The 18,317-nt window shown below is 34.4% G+C and overlaps 1 protein-coding gene across 1 annotated transcript in view; it reads left to right on the top strand.

The window, feature by feature from the left end:
* The first annotated feature begins 192 nt into the window (after positions 1 to 192).
* Positions 193 to 18,317, top strand: part of Mcr (macroglobulin complement-related) — a 157,221-nt gene continuing 139,096 nt past the window's right edge. The window contains exon 1 of the mRNA XM_085943676.1: positions 193 to 440. The gene's annotated coding sequence lies outside the window, so the exon portion shown is untranslated. The remainder of the gene's footprint in view (positions 441 to 18,317) is intronic.

Here is an 18,317-nt window from a genome sequence, read left to right as displayed (position 1 = left end):
TGAAATGATTTTTGGGTTTTTTAATTTTTATTAAGTATTTTTGTATTGTAACGTTTATTAAAATTATAATTTTTAATTGAGAAAATATAATCCATGTCAATATTGTCTATTATTTAGAATAAACTAATATCAATAGATGGCGCCGTGCAACGAGAACTGTGTTTTTGTTGCTGTATCAACGAATCGCCGTTTGATTTGAAGTAAAATTAAAATAGTTGTCCGAGAAGTTGGCTGGAGTTGTGGCGTGTGAAGTGTAAAAAGTTGTGAGTTTTTTTAAAAATTGTGAAACAATGTTTTGTTTACAGTCATTATTCTTTATCAAATAAATTTATTTGATATGATAAGACACGCTGGCAAATATCTGTTAAGTTTTCATCGCTGATTGTCAGAGTTTGGCAGTTAATTGGATTACCTCTTCTAGAACAACAATCAACGAACAGGTAAACTGATTATGGGCGTTAACCTGTATTGGGAGGGCCACGCAAGTGGCGGTTTTTTCATTCCGTATTCGATATTTTTATTAACTTTACTATTTCTTCCATTACTTATTTAGGTATTTAACTTTTCAACTTGTTGGATTCAATTTAAAGTGTTTGCGAAAAGTTTGTTTTTTTTGGGCGTAAACTTTTAGATCGGCGTGAGTCAAAATTCAAAACTTTGTTCACGTGTTTATTCTTATTGCATGTTGTCCGAAAAAAAACTCAACAGGTACAACTTGTGCACATTCAAAACCTGCCATTGTACCAGTAAATTGTATTAATCATTAATAAAATTCGATTAGAAGTTACTTTTTACGTGAGTCACCAATAAATTTAATAAACGTCTTTGCTTACACATCGCATTTATGTGTACCTACCTGAATAGGTACCTCCCTACTATTCACGAGTCATTCACAAGAATGTGCAAATAACAATACGTTATATACCAGACTCGACGTTCAATGCACAATGTTATTATTAACTTAAAAAATACATCTGCAAAATGTTTGTAGATTCTTTTAATATAATCATTGTAATTTCTAAATAGTAAAAAAAGTAATAAAATACCTATGTCGCTACAATTTCCACAACCAAACCGGACTACCAAAATAAACTTGTATTGATCTACTCGAATAGGTAGGTATAACAACAATGTTTTGAAATTATTACATATTTTGCAATCTTCATGATAACAATCAGGTGTAGGTACCTATACACGATGTTAACATAAATATTGTTATCATTCATAGACTACTATGTGTGTCATCATCATCAGCCTGAATCTATCCACTGCTGGATGAAGGCCTCTTCAAGCTGCTTCCACTTCTCTCGGTCCGGACCCCACAGGAACAGAAAAAAAAATAATTATTTAACAGAATGAAACATTTTTTATTCTTCTTCTACACGGCCTCATTACCGAATATCGTGGTCCGAATAATTTGGCTGTCAAATAACCTTCACAATGGAGCACCCAATGGTTGCTTCAATATTCCGATGCGGATGACACAAACAGACACTGGCGGTCCTAATAATTATGACCGCATTCGATAACCACTTGTGAATGAGACAGCTCACAATAGCTTGTAGGTGAACACTCTTAGATATAATATCTGCAGGCCAGGTGTTTATCGTTGGACTCAAAGTTCGGAGTGTCTGGGTATGGGGAATGTACCTGTAAAAGTGTGTTATTCTGCGATTGAATCGACGTAAATGTGGAATTAAGTGATGCGTGCTAGATTTTGTTAACCCATTCTCCTCCCACCGCCTTAAAAATTAGTACCTACTTGTAGTAGCTTCGATAAACATTTTATTATTTTGTATTATAAATATGTGCAGTGGCGTGTTTAGGGGTGCAGTAGCCCGGCGCATCTTTGTATTTGAGCAGCGCTTGAAATGGAAAATCTTACGAACCGAAGCTCTCAATAGTTTTACGAAAATATTAACCTATTTAAGTAGGTATCTATGTTTATATGGCTATTTTATAGAAATAAGTGAGTTAGATTTTTTGTTATAATGGCCTATTTAGCTCGAACGGTCGAATGATTTTTTCACGAGACGGAGCGATAATTTTGGGTGTTTTATGAACCGGAACGGCGCTCTGGTGCGCTCCGGTCATTTCGAGTCCTGTATTTGAGTGCTTATAATATCGTCGGTGTTTTGTAAAAAGGGCGAATCAACCATTTTGGCGAAATCTAGATTTTAATGAAAATACAATACTTATTAACTCCACTAGCTTTGTTGTGTAAAAACGGCGAATTTTTATCTCCACAGGAATGTATTGATAATGGACTAAAATTAAATTAATTAAAATTACGAATAAAAAGCGAATGTGACATATAAGGCCTTTTAAAATATTATATAATAATGCCTATTATAATGACAGTATTCTTTCTAAGCTTTATTATAAACTTGTTAGATATTTATAATCATCAAGATCAAAAACAAATAAATGTCAATAGTTAAAAATCCTCCTGTAAAATAGCATTTTGGTTAATTCGCCCTTTTTACAAAACACCGATGATATGGACTTCTTTGATGTTATTTGCAAAGATTTTGACATGGTCTGGATAACATTTTATTTATCACATTTCATTTCATGAATTTTGAGCTTCTAAAATGAAAATTAGACGGTTTTTACTTTCTCTTGAATAATTGTTTTGGATTTATCAGGTTTATAAGATAGAACAAGGAATAACTGAAGATTATTTTTTTTTACCAGACTTTTTATTGGAAATCCTAAATATAACTTTTAGCCTGATTAATTAACTTCTAATGCCCGTGATAGCCGAGCGGGTTACGCGTCGGCATATCGTCGTGCGTCCCAGGATCGACTTCTGAATCTGGATCTTTTCAAGAGTCAGAGGATGGACTGAATATGTTGAGCTAGTGGCTAGTGGCTAACATCCATTTCTCGTAAAAAAGTGCTAAATTTGTGAGAAATTTAAGATTCTAGTTTAATTTATTAATAGTAGGGCAGAGCGGGGTCATTTGAGCCACGGGGTCACTTGCGCCACCCGTAGTATCACTCTTACGCCGCATTATAGATGCAAGCGGTGGATTCCGAAAAAAACGGGAGGGGTAGGCAGCCAATCCGCGATTGCATCTTTCACCGTCCGGTGTTCGATGTGACTGTGAACGTGCGATGTTACTATTTGCACACCAAAAGTAAAGAAAGCAGTTCCTCATACTTTTTGGTCTCAAGACTTTCAAGCACATGTCTGTGGTGTTTCGGCAATCAAGTAAATGTATTTTGATTTAAAAATAGTGTGTTTATGCGATGACAGTATCAAAAATAATCTATTTTCAATAGTCTTTAGGTGGCTCAATCCAATTAGTAATAATTTGGGGAAGGGGTCATTTGAGCCATAACAAACGTACACCTGAAAGTAACAGATACACCTGAGAAGGGCCAGCTTGTTGCAGAACAGAGTAAACGGAAAAGTGAGGGTAGCAAAAAGATAGTAAAGTCGAAGAAACTGACAGTAAAGAAAGCTATTTTGAAGAGTTCCTCTGAATCTGATGAAGAGACACGACCTGTTAAGAAAACTAAAAATCTCCAAAAGAAGAAAAAAGTACAGACAAGTATAACTATATGTTCCTATTGTTTTCTAATAACTTGGATTAAAGATTTAAGAAAGATTTTGTTTGTATTTTATATTGCTCTGATGAAAAAAGCCTTTCTACGGGGACTGGCTCAACTAACCCCATTGGGTGGCTCAGTTGACCCCACCTAGTGGGGTTAACTGAGCCATCTGGCATTTGTGACATTAATGTAAATTTAGTCTTGTAAACATCGTCTTTGTTACAGTTTTTTGATGAAGTTACATGACCAAATAAACAACTTATCTGTTTTAAAAGATGTCATTTCTTATTTCTTCATTAATTTGAAGCTATACTGCTTTGAGCAAAATCATGATCGAGTGACCCCGCTCTGCCCTATGACGTGTTTGAAATATTTTGAGGCCCCCTTTTATATCTTCTGACGAATCGATTGCGTCATCTGCATAAAGGAAACCCGCCGCTGAATATGTGTGACTGTGTGACCTATATTGTACTTGTAGTATTCCCATAGCCATTATTGAGCGTCTTTTCGCATCATCTAGTTTTTATTCGTTTACTATACATTACATTTATATCTAATCTGCAGTAGCGAAAGGTGGACGTAGGCTATTGATCCGCCATAAATAGTGCACATTAAACTTTGTTAGTCAGACATACCTATTTGTTTTTATTAAATTATGACTCAATTATTTACAGATAGTGTTGGTTAATTTTAAAAAATCAATTAAACCCTGCCTATACGAAACCATAATAGTTTTGATATATTTTGGACGATACAACAGTGCACACTTTTTCATCCATACGTTTCATATTGTTGGCTCATTTTTTTACATTCATTAAAACTTGCCTAAACCAAACTATAATAAATAAAAAATAATATTCTATCTATAAAATTTCCAAAGTTATGCATGATTTAATTGCATAATTTTAAATATTTTATAGATAAATGAGTTTTTTTGACTATTATCTTTTTATTGACTATTATCGATTTAATTGAATTTTAAAAACTAACCAACACCATAATAGTAGTCTTATTTCAATGAAAACAAATACATATGTATGACTGACAAAGTTTAATGTGCACTATTTATAGCGGATCTTAACAGCCTACCTCCACCCTTCGCCACTGTGAAATGGACATACCAAACGTGACAATCAATAGGTACTGGTACATCCAATAAATACCTAGATATGTATCGATTACGATGCAGGTGTAGCCTTCGCGGAGTGTCGTTAAGTTGTCAACGAAGCGGAAACACAATAAATCCATCTCACATTCTCATCCATGTCTCCGTGACCTTTTTAATGGTTAGTGTATCTCCATACTAAAGATAGATTCCGGGATACTACTTTAGGCACGACCAGAAATAAACCACTTGCAACTGCTTTTTGTTCGCTAACTGCCTAAATTTTAGTTATCAACAGTGGCGGATTTAGGGACGGAGAGTTTGACGAACTGACTGATTGTGAAGGCCACCAGAGAACTCATAATTAATGGGAACTGAAATACCTATCGGGTAAGGAGTACTTATCACGTAACTGATCTCAATTAAGGTAGAACCGGGATAAACACGTGTCACGAATATACACCATACGTTGAATACTGACAACTGCTCTCGGCTTATGCATTGACGCTCATTTAATATTGGTGTATTACACACACTATTTCACGTGCATAATGCGTGCTTCATTTTCGTAGGACACACACATTCAAAACCCTGCATCAAAATGTATCGTATTGAATATAGCCAATCGGAATTCTATGTATTATCTGTTTAATAAAAGAAGACAATAAAAATCATTGTTAATTCACGCACACAGTGTACTCCGTCACCTAAACTAAAAATAATTAAATTATTATTTTTTTATTCAATACTGAAGGTTTTAATAATTTTAAATTCTTTATTATAGAAAACAAATAATTAACATCAGACGTCTGTTACAATTAAGTTAATAATTTAATTTACCTTAATTTTTGATCATAAAATAAATTGCCTCCTGATAGGCGGAATTTGTAGTAGGTACAAATAATTCGCATGAATCGTGTACGGATCGGTAGCTTAGAGGCCAAAGCACAGAGGAAAGTGAATGACTAAGAATAATGTAATGAAGAATTAATGTTTTTTTTTAAATAACACCTATTTACCTACCTAATAATCAATAAAATTCAATCACACACAGAATATAAGTACTTAAGTACCTAATACTTGGATTGTTTTTAAAAATAAAAAATATTCTATTTAATGAATTTTGATGTGTTTAAATGTTTTGGAAAACACATAATTTAAACTCATCGTTCAAGTTTTATATCGTTAGTAAGCTATTGAAATTTCATCAATTTAGTGTGTCGTTGTCATTACTATGTACATATTGATCAGTAATAACAACGTATTATCTTTCCCTTATGTATACCTGACAAGTATGCTCTTTTTCTCTGATCACCACAGCCTACCTCTTTCCAAAAGTTACCATTTGCCATTGGTATGTAGATCTTAGCTTAATCGGTGAAGTGCACAATCTGTATTACGATGATTCCAAGTTTCATTTGGTAAAAACATTGCATACTTACCTATTTCTGAGGCTCCAAAAACAAAATAGCTTTGGAGGCGTGTTGCGCGTAGGGATAAACACCGATCCTCGTGAAATTATTTAAACCAGACAGTCTGATATTAAACGCATATACGTCTGTACTCTTTAGCAATACGTTGTCAGTAAGGTCGAGACGTCTTGCATAGCCATAATTCTCCTTCGTTTATTCTACGCACCAGAAATAGACCTACATTTTTCGCCACTTTTTTTTTCTCCGGGAATAGAATGTTATTTTCCGTCTGAAGTCTGAGTGAAGTCAGTGTACCGTATTGCTAAGCGCCCTCGCACAAAACACTAACAATTCGGCAAACATTTAATATCAATATTTATTCAATCTGACGTATAAAGCATGTGCTCCATTGGCACGCAAATCAGACGATGCTTCGGACTTTTTTTCGCGTGGAGCACCTCAAATCGGCGGAATTTTAAGTACGCAGACCAGGTTCGTTGGATTTCAAATACGTTTGATATTTTACTCTCCGAGTTGCTAGAATTCGTCTGTCAATCACTACGTAAATTCGATTTGACATCAAGAGCATACTTCAGTGAAACGGCAAATAATTTTCAACTATAGGTGCGACGAAATTTTGGACTCGCTGGCAATCGGAGAGCGAAAGTCGAGCTGTGAACACGTCAATTTGGTTCGTGATGGCGACGGGGGTATTAATTCTTAAATCGTATAAAGATGACTAAAAACGTTACCCATTTACTTGAAAAAGAAAACATGTCAATGAATATATTATTATTGTTACTAATAGAACAATAAACAGAACATTAAATGGACGCATGTTGGATTTATATGACAAATTATATTTCGTTCGGCACGCGTCATTTGCACAATCCGCGCATCGCCCAGCCACGATCTTTTTAGACCATGTCTCAACTGAGGTATAGCCTTAATACGCAATCATTCGAACGGAATTATTCTTAACATTTTTATTGATCAATTTGTTACTTTACATACTTACTTAATATGTATTATAAAATGGGAGATTTATCAATATTTTTTTTTAATTTGAATTTAGCTTGGCCTCCCCTTTTATTTTCAAATTAACTGAAAATTCCTCATGTACCTACCTACTTACTTAGATTTATTTTCAAATACGCCAAATGACTTGCCTTGCGCTAGCTCTAGCTAGCTAGCAATAACACGTAAGTGAACACCCTTTGTTATATCTGCATGCCAGATGTTTATCGTTTAACTCAATGTGTGGAGTGTCTGGGTATGAAGAATATACATGGATAGTGCGATTGGTGGGGTAAGTCAGTGACACTCGCTAGATGTTGTTAACCCCGCAACCTTAAAAAGCAATAAAAATATTATAGATACTTTTAAAAAATGCATCCCCCTAAACTATTTTTCTGTGTGCGCCTGCGTACATGACGTATATGTCGGTCTAGCTAGACTAGGCTGGCTTATTGCATTTAGTACTTAGATATTATTGCAACTCCCTAACTAATGTCACATGCAATTTGTGTGCGGCCCACCTAATCGTTTTCCAATCTCAAGACTTGTCTGGCTAAATTTGTAGCCAAAAGTGTTGCGTCGTCAATCAGCTACACATAGCACGACCTCACCAAAGGGGACATCTTAAATCCATCCTCCGTAATTACCTGTCGTGGCAATTATGTCACTTTCTCGGATCATTGATGCCGCTCGTCACCCGGTGATTGATTGCCTTTGAGGTATTAATAACCACTAAGCTTAAAATCTTAGATATTTACCTTTTGTTTGATGTCTGAATTTAACACGGCATTTTCGTTATTGTTTATATTATATTCCACTATTAAAACACTTTGGCAGTAGTGTTACTACCTATCGCTAACAGGGAACAGGGTACTAGCTATTTGGAAGGAAAAAACGCTAGATTTTGTGAAAATATTTTTTTTTCTACCAAAAACGAAATCAATATCTTTGTTTCGCCTACCGAGAAAAATGAAAATTTTGAAAAATAATTAGCTACCAACGGGAAAAATTCACAGTGTATTTTCCCAGAAACTTTCTATCTAACTAAACTATCATCTGTATACATTCAATAGGTACCCCACTATAAAAACATATACGAATTTCAATTAAACTGACACCTACTATAACTATATTATGTTGTTTTATTTCTCATGTATCGACCTACTTTCATTAAGTACCTACCTATCTGATGGTCAGAAAATTGATATGCCTGAAATTATATAAACTAAATATCTAGCGCATTTTCAGTATATTTACAGCTGTTGGAGGTATCAAGAAACGCTAGTAAAAACGCAACGCTGATTGGCAGCTATATTATTACGCAATTAACAATAAAGAGTATTATTCGTAAGGTAAAAACCCCAGGGTGTAACACGCGGTTGCGTATTGCCAAACCCTACTTATCGCACAGGCAGACATCGGATTGTCCCGGCTACGTCGATGTAGCTTTGGGTGACCTCATTTCAACGTCTTCCACACAGAATGCATTGCCAAACCCTACAGTTTTAATTACTGAAATAATTGTCTACAAAAAATATCCTTTATGTTCCTACAAAATATATTTATGTCAATATGTAAAATCATCACCATTTTTTATTTTAAAAGCAAGTAATTGGTCAAGTCACATAAAATAATTAAATATTTGAAAAAATGTCAACGAAATGAGTAGAATTTGGCACTGCATTCTACTATTCTATACGGACGGCGTGAAAACATTAATCCGAAAGCTAAAACGATATACATACCTACTGATAGCTCATTAGTAGGGTCTGACAATGCACTCTGACTGTAAGGCGCTGAAATCACCAAAAGCTACATCGATGTTTCCGCTGCTCCATTCCTGGCTGATCAATCCAAGGCCGTGTCCAATGCATTTTAGTCAGGAATTGTTGAAGCTTTGGACTATGCTGGATTCTCCAAATTTCTCGTAGATTTCTAATTTGTCTTAAATCTTCTGATTTAAAAAGCTTGCTTCAAAAAGCTTTATGCTTATTCATTATCTACTAATTTCCTCATGTGAATTTTATCGGAAGCACTCTGCTATACTTTACTGATTACGTTAATTATTTTATGATTTAAAGTTAAAGTTTAGTTCAAACTAATCAATAACTTTACAACTAATCTTTTTAAGTACCGGTGTAGTTAAATCACTTATCAATTCGGTTTGAAGCGTTCCTTGACTAACTTCAAATACTAACAGCTTTCACGATACAATAAACTTTAATAGTACGTCATTACTCACGGAGATAAAAATAGTTGGCTATCTATTTGTACGCGTGCCATTTTACGTAGGCACGGTCGTGTTTATCTATTTAAATGTTTTATTCTCGTATTGATCTTGAAGTGTGGACATAGTAAAAAAAACTGCATTCCGATAGTGGGACAATGACCTTTCGCTTTTGTAATTCAACAGAATCTTTCAACTAACTTATACTTAATAACCTTGACGTTCAAAAGCTAATTTTGGCAGCAAACCCAGTCTAAACGTGAGACAGAGGTACCTACATGTATGCCTGAGAGCCAGGCTACATTAAATCCAAACAAGTCATGAATTAAAAAAAAAATATACATTAGTAGATAACATTTATGTTCATGTACCTACTTACTGTTTTATTATTAACCGTAGCAAATGACGACACCGCATTTGAACCTCCGTGATTGGTTCAAATGCAGTTCCACCAAACTGTTCCAGGCAGCAGACGATAGAGCGAAGATCTTTTACGAGAAAAAGAAAATTTGCATTTTTAAGTCACCTGTGCATTTATTTTCGTTCAATCCCCAACATGGCAATTAGGTAACCGGACAAAACAGAATATGACAAAACAAAACAGTGACAAAACAGAACTGCCAGGGGAAAAATGAAACATTAATTTTTGTGGAATCTATTTAGGTTAGGTTAGGTCATTATTTCGTTGTACCTAGTCACCCAATCATTTTAAACATATTATTATATTGATTAAGATGAGATATCCTAAGCTTGCCGGCAACACCGAGTTAAGTCCCGTTTATTTGAGGCTTTCTAGCGATTACGAGCGGCATGCACAATCTAAGATTTCGATCCTAAGGATAAGTCGCCGAAAAGCATGACTTAACTATAGACAATCCTGAGTATAGAGTTAAGGAATCCTTAACCATAGACTACTTTTGTTATGAACACGCCCCCTTCTGTATTACCATTTACCACTGACAGCTGCTGTCAAAATAAATTCGCATGTCTATAAAACAGTCCATACACTCAAATTCATTTAACAATGCATCTCAATATGGATATTGATAGTGTTAAATCGTTTGGCATGTACTTGGAGAATATTATTTTACTTTTATACGCCAGCCCGCAGAAATATAAAATGCCAGGTGAAGAATGACACTTGACGCTAGTGTTACCATGTTAAAAAAATATCTTGCGGTGCCTGTGGAATCACGTCGTATAATGACTTATAACGGAAACATAAGAGTATTATAATTAAATATTAATATGTATTTATAGTTATTGCATTTATAAAATGCAGTTGTCATATTTTTGTCATCGTTTAACAATTATAAAATAATTTACCCAAACTATAGGAAAAAGAATTTTTAAATATGGTATTATTTTCAATAGAAATGATCTTAACTAAGGACAATGTTTCTGCATAAGTAGTGTTTTCTGCTAAGGAAATTTTAGTTATGACAAATGTTTCTGCATTCCACTCTAGGAATGCAGAAATTAGGTATATAATTTGATTTATTATGGCGTATTGAAAATCTGTGCTATTAAAAATCTATCAACATATTAATAGAGATAGAACAATTTCAATATTAAATTTATATTTTTCCTGAAAGCTCATAGTTATAATATTTATCGTTCTGTTTTGTCACCGTTCTGTTTTGTCATGGTACCGTCAATTATTATGTCATGAAATAATTCACTCGGAAAAGAAGTTTTGTTACTCGCCTGTGTCAAACTAGTTACTGGACGTATCTTCAAAAGTTGCTAACAATACAATGCATTTTCATTATGATAACGATTATTTTATGCACCTTTGTGGCAATTTATCATTCTGTCCATTAACACCTGCATTTGGTTCCCTTGTGTCGTTATTAACTCCGATAAGACAATTCCCATAATGCATTTTCCACATACATTAAATCTTCGCGCTGATGTATGGGTGAAGTAATTTCCGATAATAGCTAGTTGGCCGCGCGTATAAACTTTACCCACCTACCCTTAACAGCGCCCATCTATCATGATTAGTGATGAAACATTTAATTATCCATCGCTACGTACTTGTAATTAATGGATAAGGGACCAACTTATTTATGCCCAGTTGTCTCCGTGTGCCTAATTCTTCAACATTAACTATTTTGAACTGAAAAGTAACGAAAATCATATTTCCTGAAAGTCTTGCCCGTAAGGATCCTCGCACATACAAACTCAATGTGGGATCAACTCAAAACTGCAATTACATTGATACCGGCCTCATGCATACCTCGCATCATTGCCTAGTAATATTTATATTATTACTAGCGAGTATTATGTACCCGGCATGCGTTCCAATGTCACTCAAAGAAAGAAATTGTTTGTGTTTTAATTCTGTTTATTGAAGTGCTTTTGGTTAGACAATATTTTTTGTTTTTCCGTCTGGTGCGTACACGAATGTGAGCAGGCCACATACAGCTGTCCATGTGAGAAGCATGGATTTTCCAAATTTGGTATAGGAACGCATACGAATAGAAGAAGAAGAAGGTGGTTGTAAATCTTCGCGGGTGTGCGCACAACAACTCACTAAAGTTTCATCGCAATCGGATGAATGGTATAGGAACCCATACGGGACAAACAAACATTCATTTTTATTTTATATAAATAATAATAAAAATGAATGTTTGTTTGTCCCGTATCTATATAGATTACTTGAGATTTTCGCGATGGTCCATTACACAAGGCATGTCCAACGTATGATCGGCGTAGACCAGTGATACTCAACCTGTGGCCCGCGGGCCGCATGCGGCCCTTTAAGCTTTTATGTGCGGCCCGAAACACATGTATTATCAGGAATTTCGTATATCTTGAGATTCGTTTCGACTTTAACGGACAGATAGTGACACCCGAAGAGGATTGTCATTATGGTCCACATCGGTATTGCACACGATTAATTAAAAAAAACACGTATAATTTTTAAAATCTCAAAAAAAAATTTGTAAAAAAGGGGGTTTCATGATTTTTTTCGTCACACCAGTAGTGATGCGGCCCGCGTTACTTTACAAATATATGTATTTGGCCCGAAGAAAAAAAAGGTTGAGTATCATTGGCGTAGACCCATACGATTTAGAGTCGTGAAAATGTAAAAAGCGTCCACATTTAATTTGTAATATTATATTATTTCATTGAGATCTCGAAGGGGAAACATTAACTATTTTTATTTTCTTAACGAGCTTACGTGAAAGTCATTTTCAAATTAACTACGAGGGCCGGATTGCCGCAGGAGTGAAAAAAAGAGAAACGTGAATCCCCACGCTTCTAACTGAGGCGTAGTCCCCTTACCGTCGCGCAGAAGAATCTTTGCATAGTAGGAGAATAAATAGCTTGACTATGAGTGCCCAAAATTAAACCAAAACATAATTTTCACAACAAATGTGAAATTAAGAATTATGTCTAATGATGTTGACAAGTATTGTTGCATTGGTGACGCCTCAGTGTCTTCGTCTAAATATAATACGTTTGTTCAATGACAATTGGAGTGTGGTAGATCACTGCCAGTGTCAATGCTGGTTAGTTTATCACAGCCTACTTATGTACTTGAAATTGGACATGCCTGCATTTTAATACATAATATATGAAATAAGCTAGCCCGCGTGAGTTAATAATTTAGTGGTGAAGTATATATTATATACACACTAAACTTGTTAGTTTGAATTTGCTTCATTGTATAAATAAGAAAACGCGCAAACCCACCCATCTGGAATCTGACTTTATAAAATAAATAATTAGACTACGCAACTCCGTTTCCAAGAGAAATACAAATTGGATATTTTTCACAGATTAGTGTATTTATTGATTTTTGGCTACCAATCAAGTTTTCGTGTGCGGAAACTTGTACGTATGGAGTTCGCCGAATCACACTTCACCGTGAAATGTTGAATCGGAAATATATGGCCGTATATTAAAGACCGTCCAACCTCATTGGGTCGTAGGTATAGTACTGACAAAAAAATCCATGCCTAAATAAAACACGGTTTTTGTTGGTTTACATTTACACTTTACAGGAAGTCAGCAAGCAGCAAACAAATTTTGAAAACAGCCGATATACCTACTGGATTATTTGTTAGGTTAGATTAGGTTTTCATTCTTGAATTCATGAATTGTGGGAAAATCAGCTTTGAAAATTGAATTAATGTTTATATTGAATCTAATAAAATTGGAGACCGTATGGCGTATAGTATACGGTCATCTCTTTCCGATAAGAAAGCTCACGGCGAACTGTGTCACGGTGAAATGTTTTACATACAATTTACATGTAACCTCAAGTTTAAGGGCATTAAATTGTCGAGAAATGATAGCATCATAAACACCCAAATACTTACATGTTATGTCGATTGAAAAAACATGACCGTTTAGCATTTAATATCTTCAAGCAGACTATCTAACTAACTAGATTCACATGTGCTTTAAAACCCACAAACTGAAAAAACTAAAATATTACAATATAAATAAGTACTTTAAAGAAGAATTCACCCCAAATACATTCCTCATGTCCGACTTTTGTCAATGTCCAAACCAAACTAATAAAATCATTTATAGCATACATCCTAAGTAAGATATCGACCCGCGTTTTGTATAAACGGAAAGGGTTGATAGCGCGCGTAATTTAAACCCTTCCCCCTTCAGTTTTTTTATGAGCATAAGTTTTATTGCAGCATTCGCAAATAAGTTGCAGTGAATCACTTAATTTATAGTCTTAATCTAAAATGTAAATTTATCCCTTAAAAGGCTTTTTAAATACATTGCACAACGTATCTACTTACGATCTAAGTATTGTGTACCTACTGTAACATTATGTCTCAGGTACACGGTTATTTTCCCTTGGACAGATTCACGAATCAAAATTTCAATGTAATGGGGCAATTAAAGGAATTAAAAGATGAAGGGGTTGTTTTACAAATATTAAGTTTTGATTAGATTGAGTTGAAAGTTATTCTTCTTATTTTTTTTATTGCTTTTCATGATAGGTCAAAGATATTGAAGGTGATATGATAGAATAAAATCCTAATTTATAATATAATAGACAATAATATAACATGAAAATTATATTGGTAGATAATTGTAAAATTGTTAATAGAATTTTTGGAATTTTGAAAAGGCAATAAGTAATTATTTTGTTTTAATAGTGCAGTTTTGTTTTATAATTTACTATTGCATCTTTGCTAGAATATTAGTTAACCGTGGCTTCAGTGTTTTTCGGAGAGATGAAGCGATCCATTGATATCCATTTGGTTTCTCTATTCAGTTGTTATTACTGACATGGCTGAAAAAAATTCTCACGTGAATATGTAGTCGACGAGTCCCTGATAACTATCTTAGAAATAGAGAGCATCAGTTGTTTATTATCCAAGGTACAGAACCAACCTGCCACTTGTAATGCCAATTGGGAGGGCGATAACTATGTTCAACCAAATTGTTTCGGGTGTTGATATATTACATTTCCATGAGCGTGAATTTAGGTGGACGCTATTTTATAAATTCTTAAAATAGGGTCTCCTTAGCAAACTCGGTGTAGGTATTTCTGTGAACTTCTATAGATGTATAATTGTATTTTCACTGCTTTTGTTTGTTTATATTATGTTCTCTTTCTATTATATTTTCATTTTATCGTTTTTATTACTTTTCTTCTTTATAATAATGTTTCATGTCATGTTGTGAACGTCTTAAAATTATAATTTGTAATGTCCACAATATGTTGAAAAAATAAACTGAAAATTTAAATTGAAACAATAGTTAAATGGTATAATTTCGAGATGGATATTCTACTTACAGTGATGTCCAACACTGAGATAATTTTTGTATATAAGGGTGCCATTAGAAGACAACTAGATTGGGATTGGGTTATTTTTTAAATATAAACAATTGGTGTTAACCAACACTTAGCTTGCAGCTACACAGGACAAAAATAATTAGATTTTAAGTAGATACTTTTTTTTTTTAATGACGACTGGAACATGGAATTTTCTGCATATCTATGCATTTTAATAAGGGCGGCATCTGACCGGTGGTTGAGAAACACTGTTCTAAATCATCTCGGGTTAAATACAATTTAATTGAATGGCGAACGCTACCACTTTGGTGGGTGACATAATAAGAAAATAAGACTGTAAAACGACATTTCCTTATTACAAAACAAAATATCGCAACTTTTATGAATATGTTGTCGGATTTGAACCCGCTGCATTATGCACTGGGGTGAATTAATTTGAATATTTTAAGACCGCTCGCCTTGCATTCATCCCTTATTTCGTATTTTATATTGTACGTGCTCTTTCATTATTATATTGCAAATGAAATTTTACAAGGGTAGTCGTCCGCCGTTGAATTCTTTGTCGTTTCAGCTCTTCTTAGCTATTAAATTTTGCATTGTAGATTATATTAAATTTAATTCATAGACGACCACAACATTGAAGAAAATTGCAACCGACGAGTGTAGAGTGTGTCCATTAATCTTTATTTAAATTTAACCGACTTAAGTGAAGTAGGCAACCAGTGGCGAGGATTCACTTTTATCCTAGCCGAACCACATAGGTGACGGGAATCTAAATAGTGCGCACTCGTCAAATATAGATAGGTACTTCGACATTTAGAAGATAATAATAATTACTAGCTTCCCAGAACAAATGTGGTATGGTGTGAGATTTGCTACTGTGTAATAATAATCAGGACCGCGTCAAAGAGACATTGTCAACTATACAGATATTTATACTTTTACAAATTTGTTAGCAGGGAACTGAAATGCCTAACGGGTAAGGTGAAGCAGGCAACCGATCTCGAGTAAGGAAGAATACGGGATAAATTTTAACACTTTTCAAGAATACGTCATACGTTGAATACTAACAACTTACTGCTCTCGCTTTATGTATTGATGCTCATATAACATTGGTGTATTACACACACTATTGCTTACTTAATTACTTTTTAATCACCACATTTAAATAGCTTGCTAATTATATCGATTGGCCACCTAATCGTTACGCGCTAGGCGCGTCTTTAGCGTCCAATGTATTAATTAATAAAAGTCTACGTAATTAATACAATTACGACGACCGAAAACCGTAGGTTACCGGTGGTAAAGATAAACTAAACATATCAGTCTTTAATAAGAGACTACAAAAGTTATATTTTTAAGTTAACCAACAGAGAAAGTTAAAGTAAATAGATCAATAAGTGTAATAATTGCACTACAAATGAATAAAACTTTTAACATGAAATTAATAAAATGTGATGATTGATAATCTACCTACCTTCATATTTAATTTTATATTTTTTTCTTCTTCCACCCTGTCACGTCCCAACATTGGGGCGTAGGGCAAGCACAAGTTGGCGCCACCTCCCTTGGTCCATCGCCAACTCTTGCGCCTCCCGCCATGTCAGACCTGCAGCACGTAGGTCGCTCTTGTAGCACCGCTGCAGGGTGAGGGAGGGCCGGCCACGGCGACGGAACCCTTGAGGCTGTGCCACAAGGGTACCACGTCTCGCACTCTTTGGCGGCACCGGAATACGTGTCCCAGCCACGTAAAGCGTCTCTTCACCATGTCAAAAATATTTTATTGTGCCATTGTCTCGGGAGGTCACACTATAAAAGGGGGTCCTGACTCGAAAAAGGTCTCTTCAGACCCACGACCAAGGGCAATGAGCACTTCATTAAAATGTATACAATAACGATTTGTGCTGATGACGAGGATAAAAGGCCATTAGCCTTGGTACCTTATATTACAGCAATATATATATATATATAATAGAATAGAATAAAGGTTGGGAATAGATGTTCAAAATGTGCTACAGGATGGGAGCATCAGTCTGATAAGTGATAACATTTTAAACCCAAAGAAAAACGCCATTGCGTGCGTTAACATGATCTTACTCCTTACTTCATTTATCGTTTGTCAATTTATGGCTACGACCGTATGTTGTAGCTTAGCCACTGGGAAATGGCGTATTTCAAAAAAATACTACGTTATTCTTAGGTCAATAATTATTATAACGCAAACATTATTCGTAGGATGTTTATCAAATTTGAATGGTCAAAGACACAGCTTATAATCAGTATCTTTAGAATTATCTTCAAATGTGTTAATCGTGCCCATTTTTTGAATAATAAAATGCCTAATTCTTGTCAAATTTAGGATCACAAAGATTATAATACATATTTTTTTACCGTAAATATGTCACTATATAATGTTTACATTAATTTTACTAATGATTTTGTAAATGCGTAAATTAATAAATCTAAAAAATCCTAACACCACTTCACATGGACGTACTGAAATATGACTAGGTATAATTATTCTAAAACATTAGAGCGAGAGGTTTAAAAGAATACTATTTTATGTAATAAAAATACTTTATGCAGTCATCAAATGTTTAAAATAAATATAAAGGATAATAAGGCTTCAAAATTATATAAATAGATTATGTACAACTTTAAGGAATGTCCAGGGTTATGCTCTGAAAATACCATAAAAGCTCCATTTTGACCTACGCTGAGCATGTGGGCCCTTAACACCAAATACCGTATTACATACTAGATTCCTAGTCGTTTATGTTTATATGGTTGAATTCAATTTGATAAGAAAGCAAGTCAGAATGAAAGTACATACCTATTGATAAGTACCTTTAAAAGATTCTTCGCTAACAAATTATTAATATTTACATAAAAATGACATTATTCTCTTCTTACATTACCATAGACAAATTTTATTGCTTATAAATATGTATTCTTGTGTAGAATGTAAACACTGTAGACAATATAAAATCAACATCTATTTCGTAATTTATTCTCTGCTATCGTGGCCCATTCCCACCTCGATCTTGGAAAAACTACTTGTTTTTCTCGAATAAATCATACTCCCAATAACGGTCCGCCGTTTACCATAGAGCACATGACTATCGTCTCGCAGCACGTCCATTTTATTCGTTTTATTATAGTGATATTGCCATACGAAAAAAATGAGAAAGGCATCTCACAGTGTAATAAATA

This window comes from Rhyacophila brunnea, unplaced genomic scaffold (assembly GCF_057557595.1).
Source record: "Rhyacophila brunnea isolate RB1 unplaced genomic scaffold, BYU_Rbru_1.0 scaffold_16, whole genome shotgun sequence".
Taxonomy (NCBI): Eukaryota; Metazoa; Arthropoda; class Insecta; order Trichoptera; family Rhyacophilidae; genus Rhyacophila; species Rhyacophila brunnea.
Note: the sequence above shows the minus strand (reverse complement) of the source record. Positions and strands in the feature narration are given on the sequence as shown.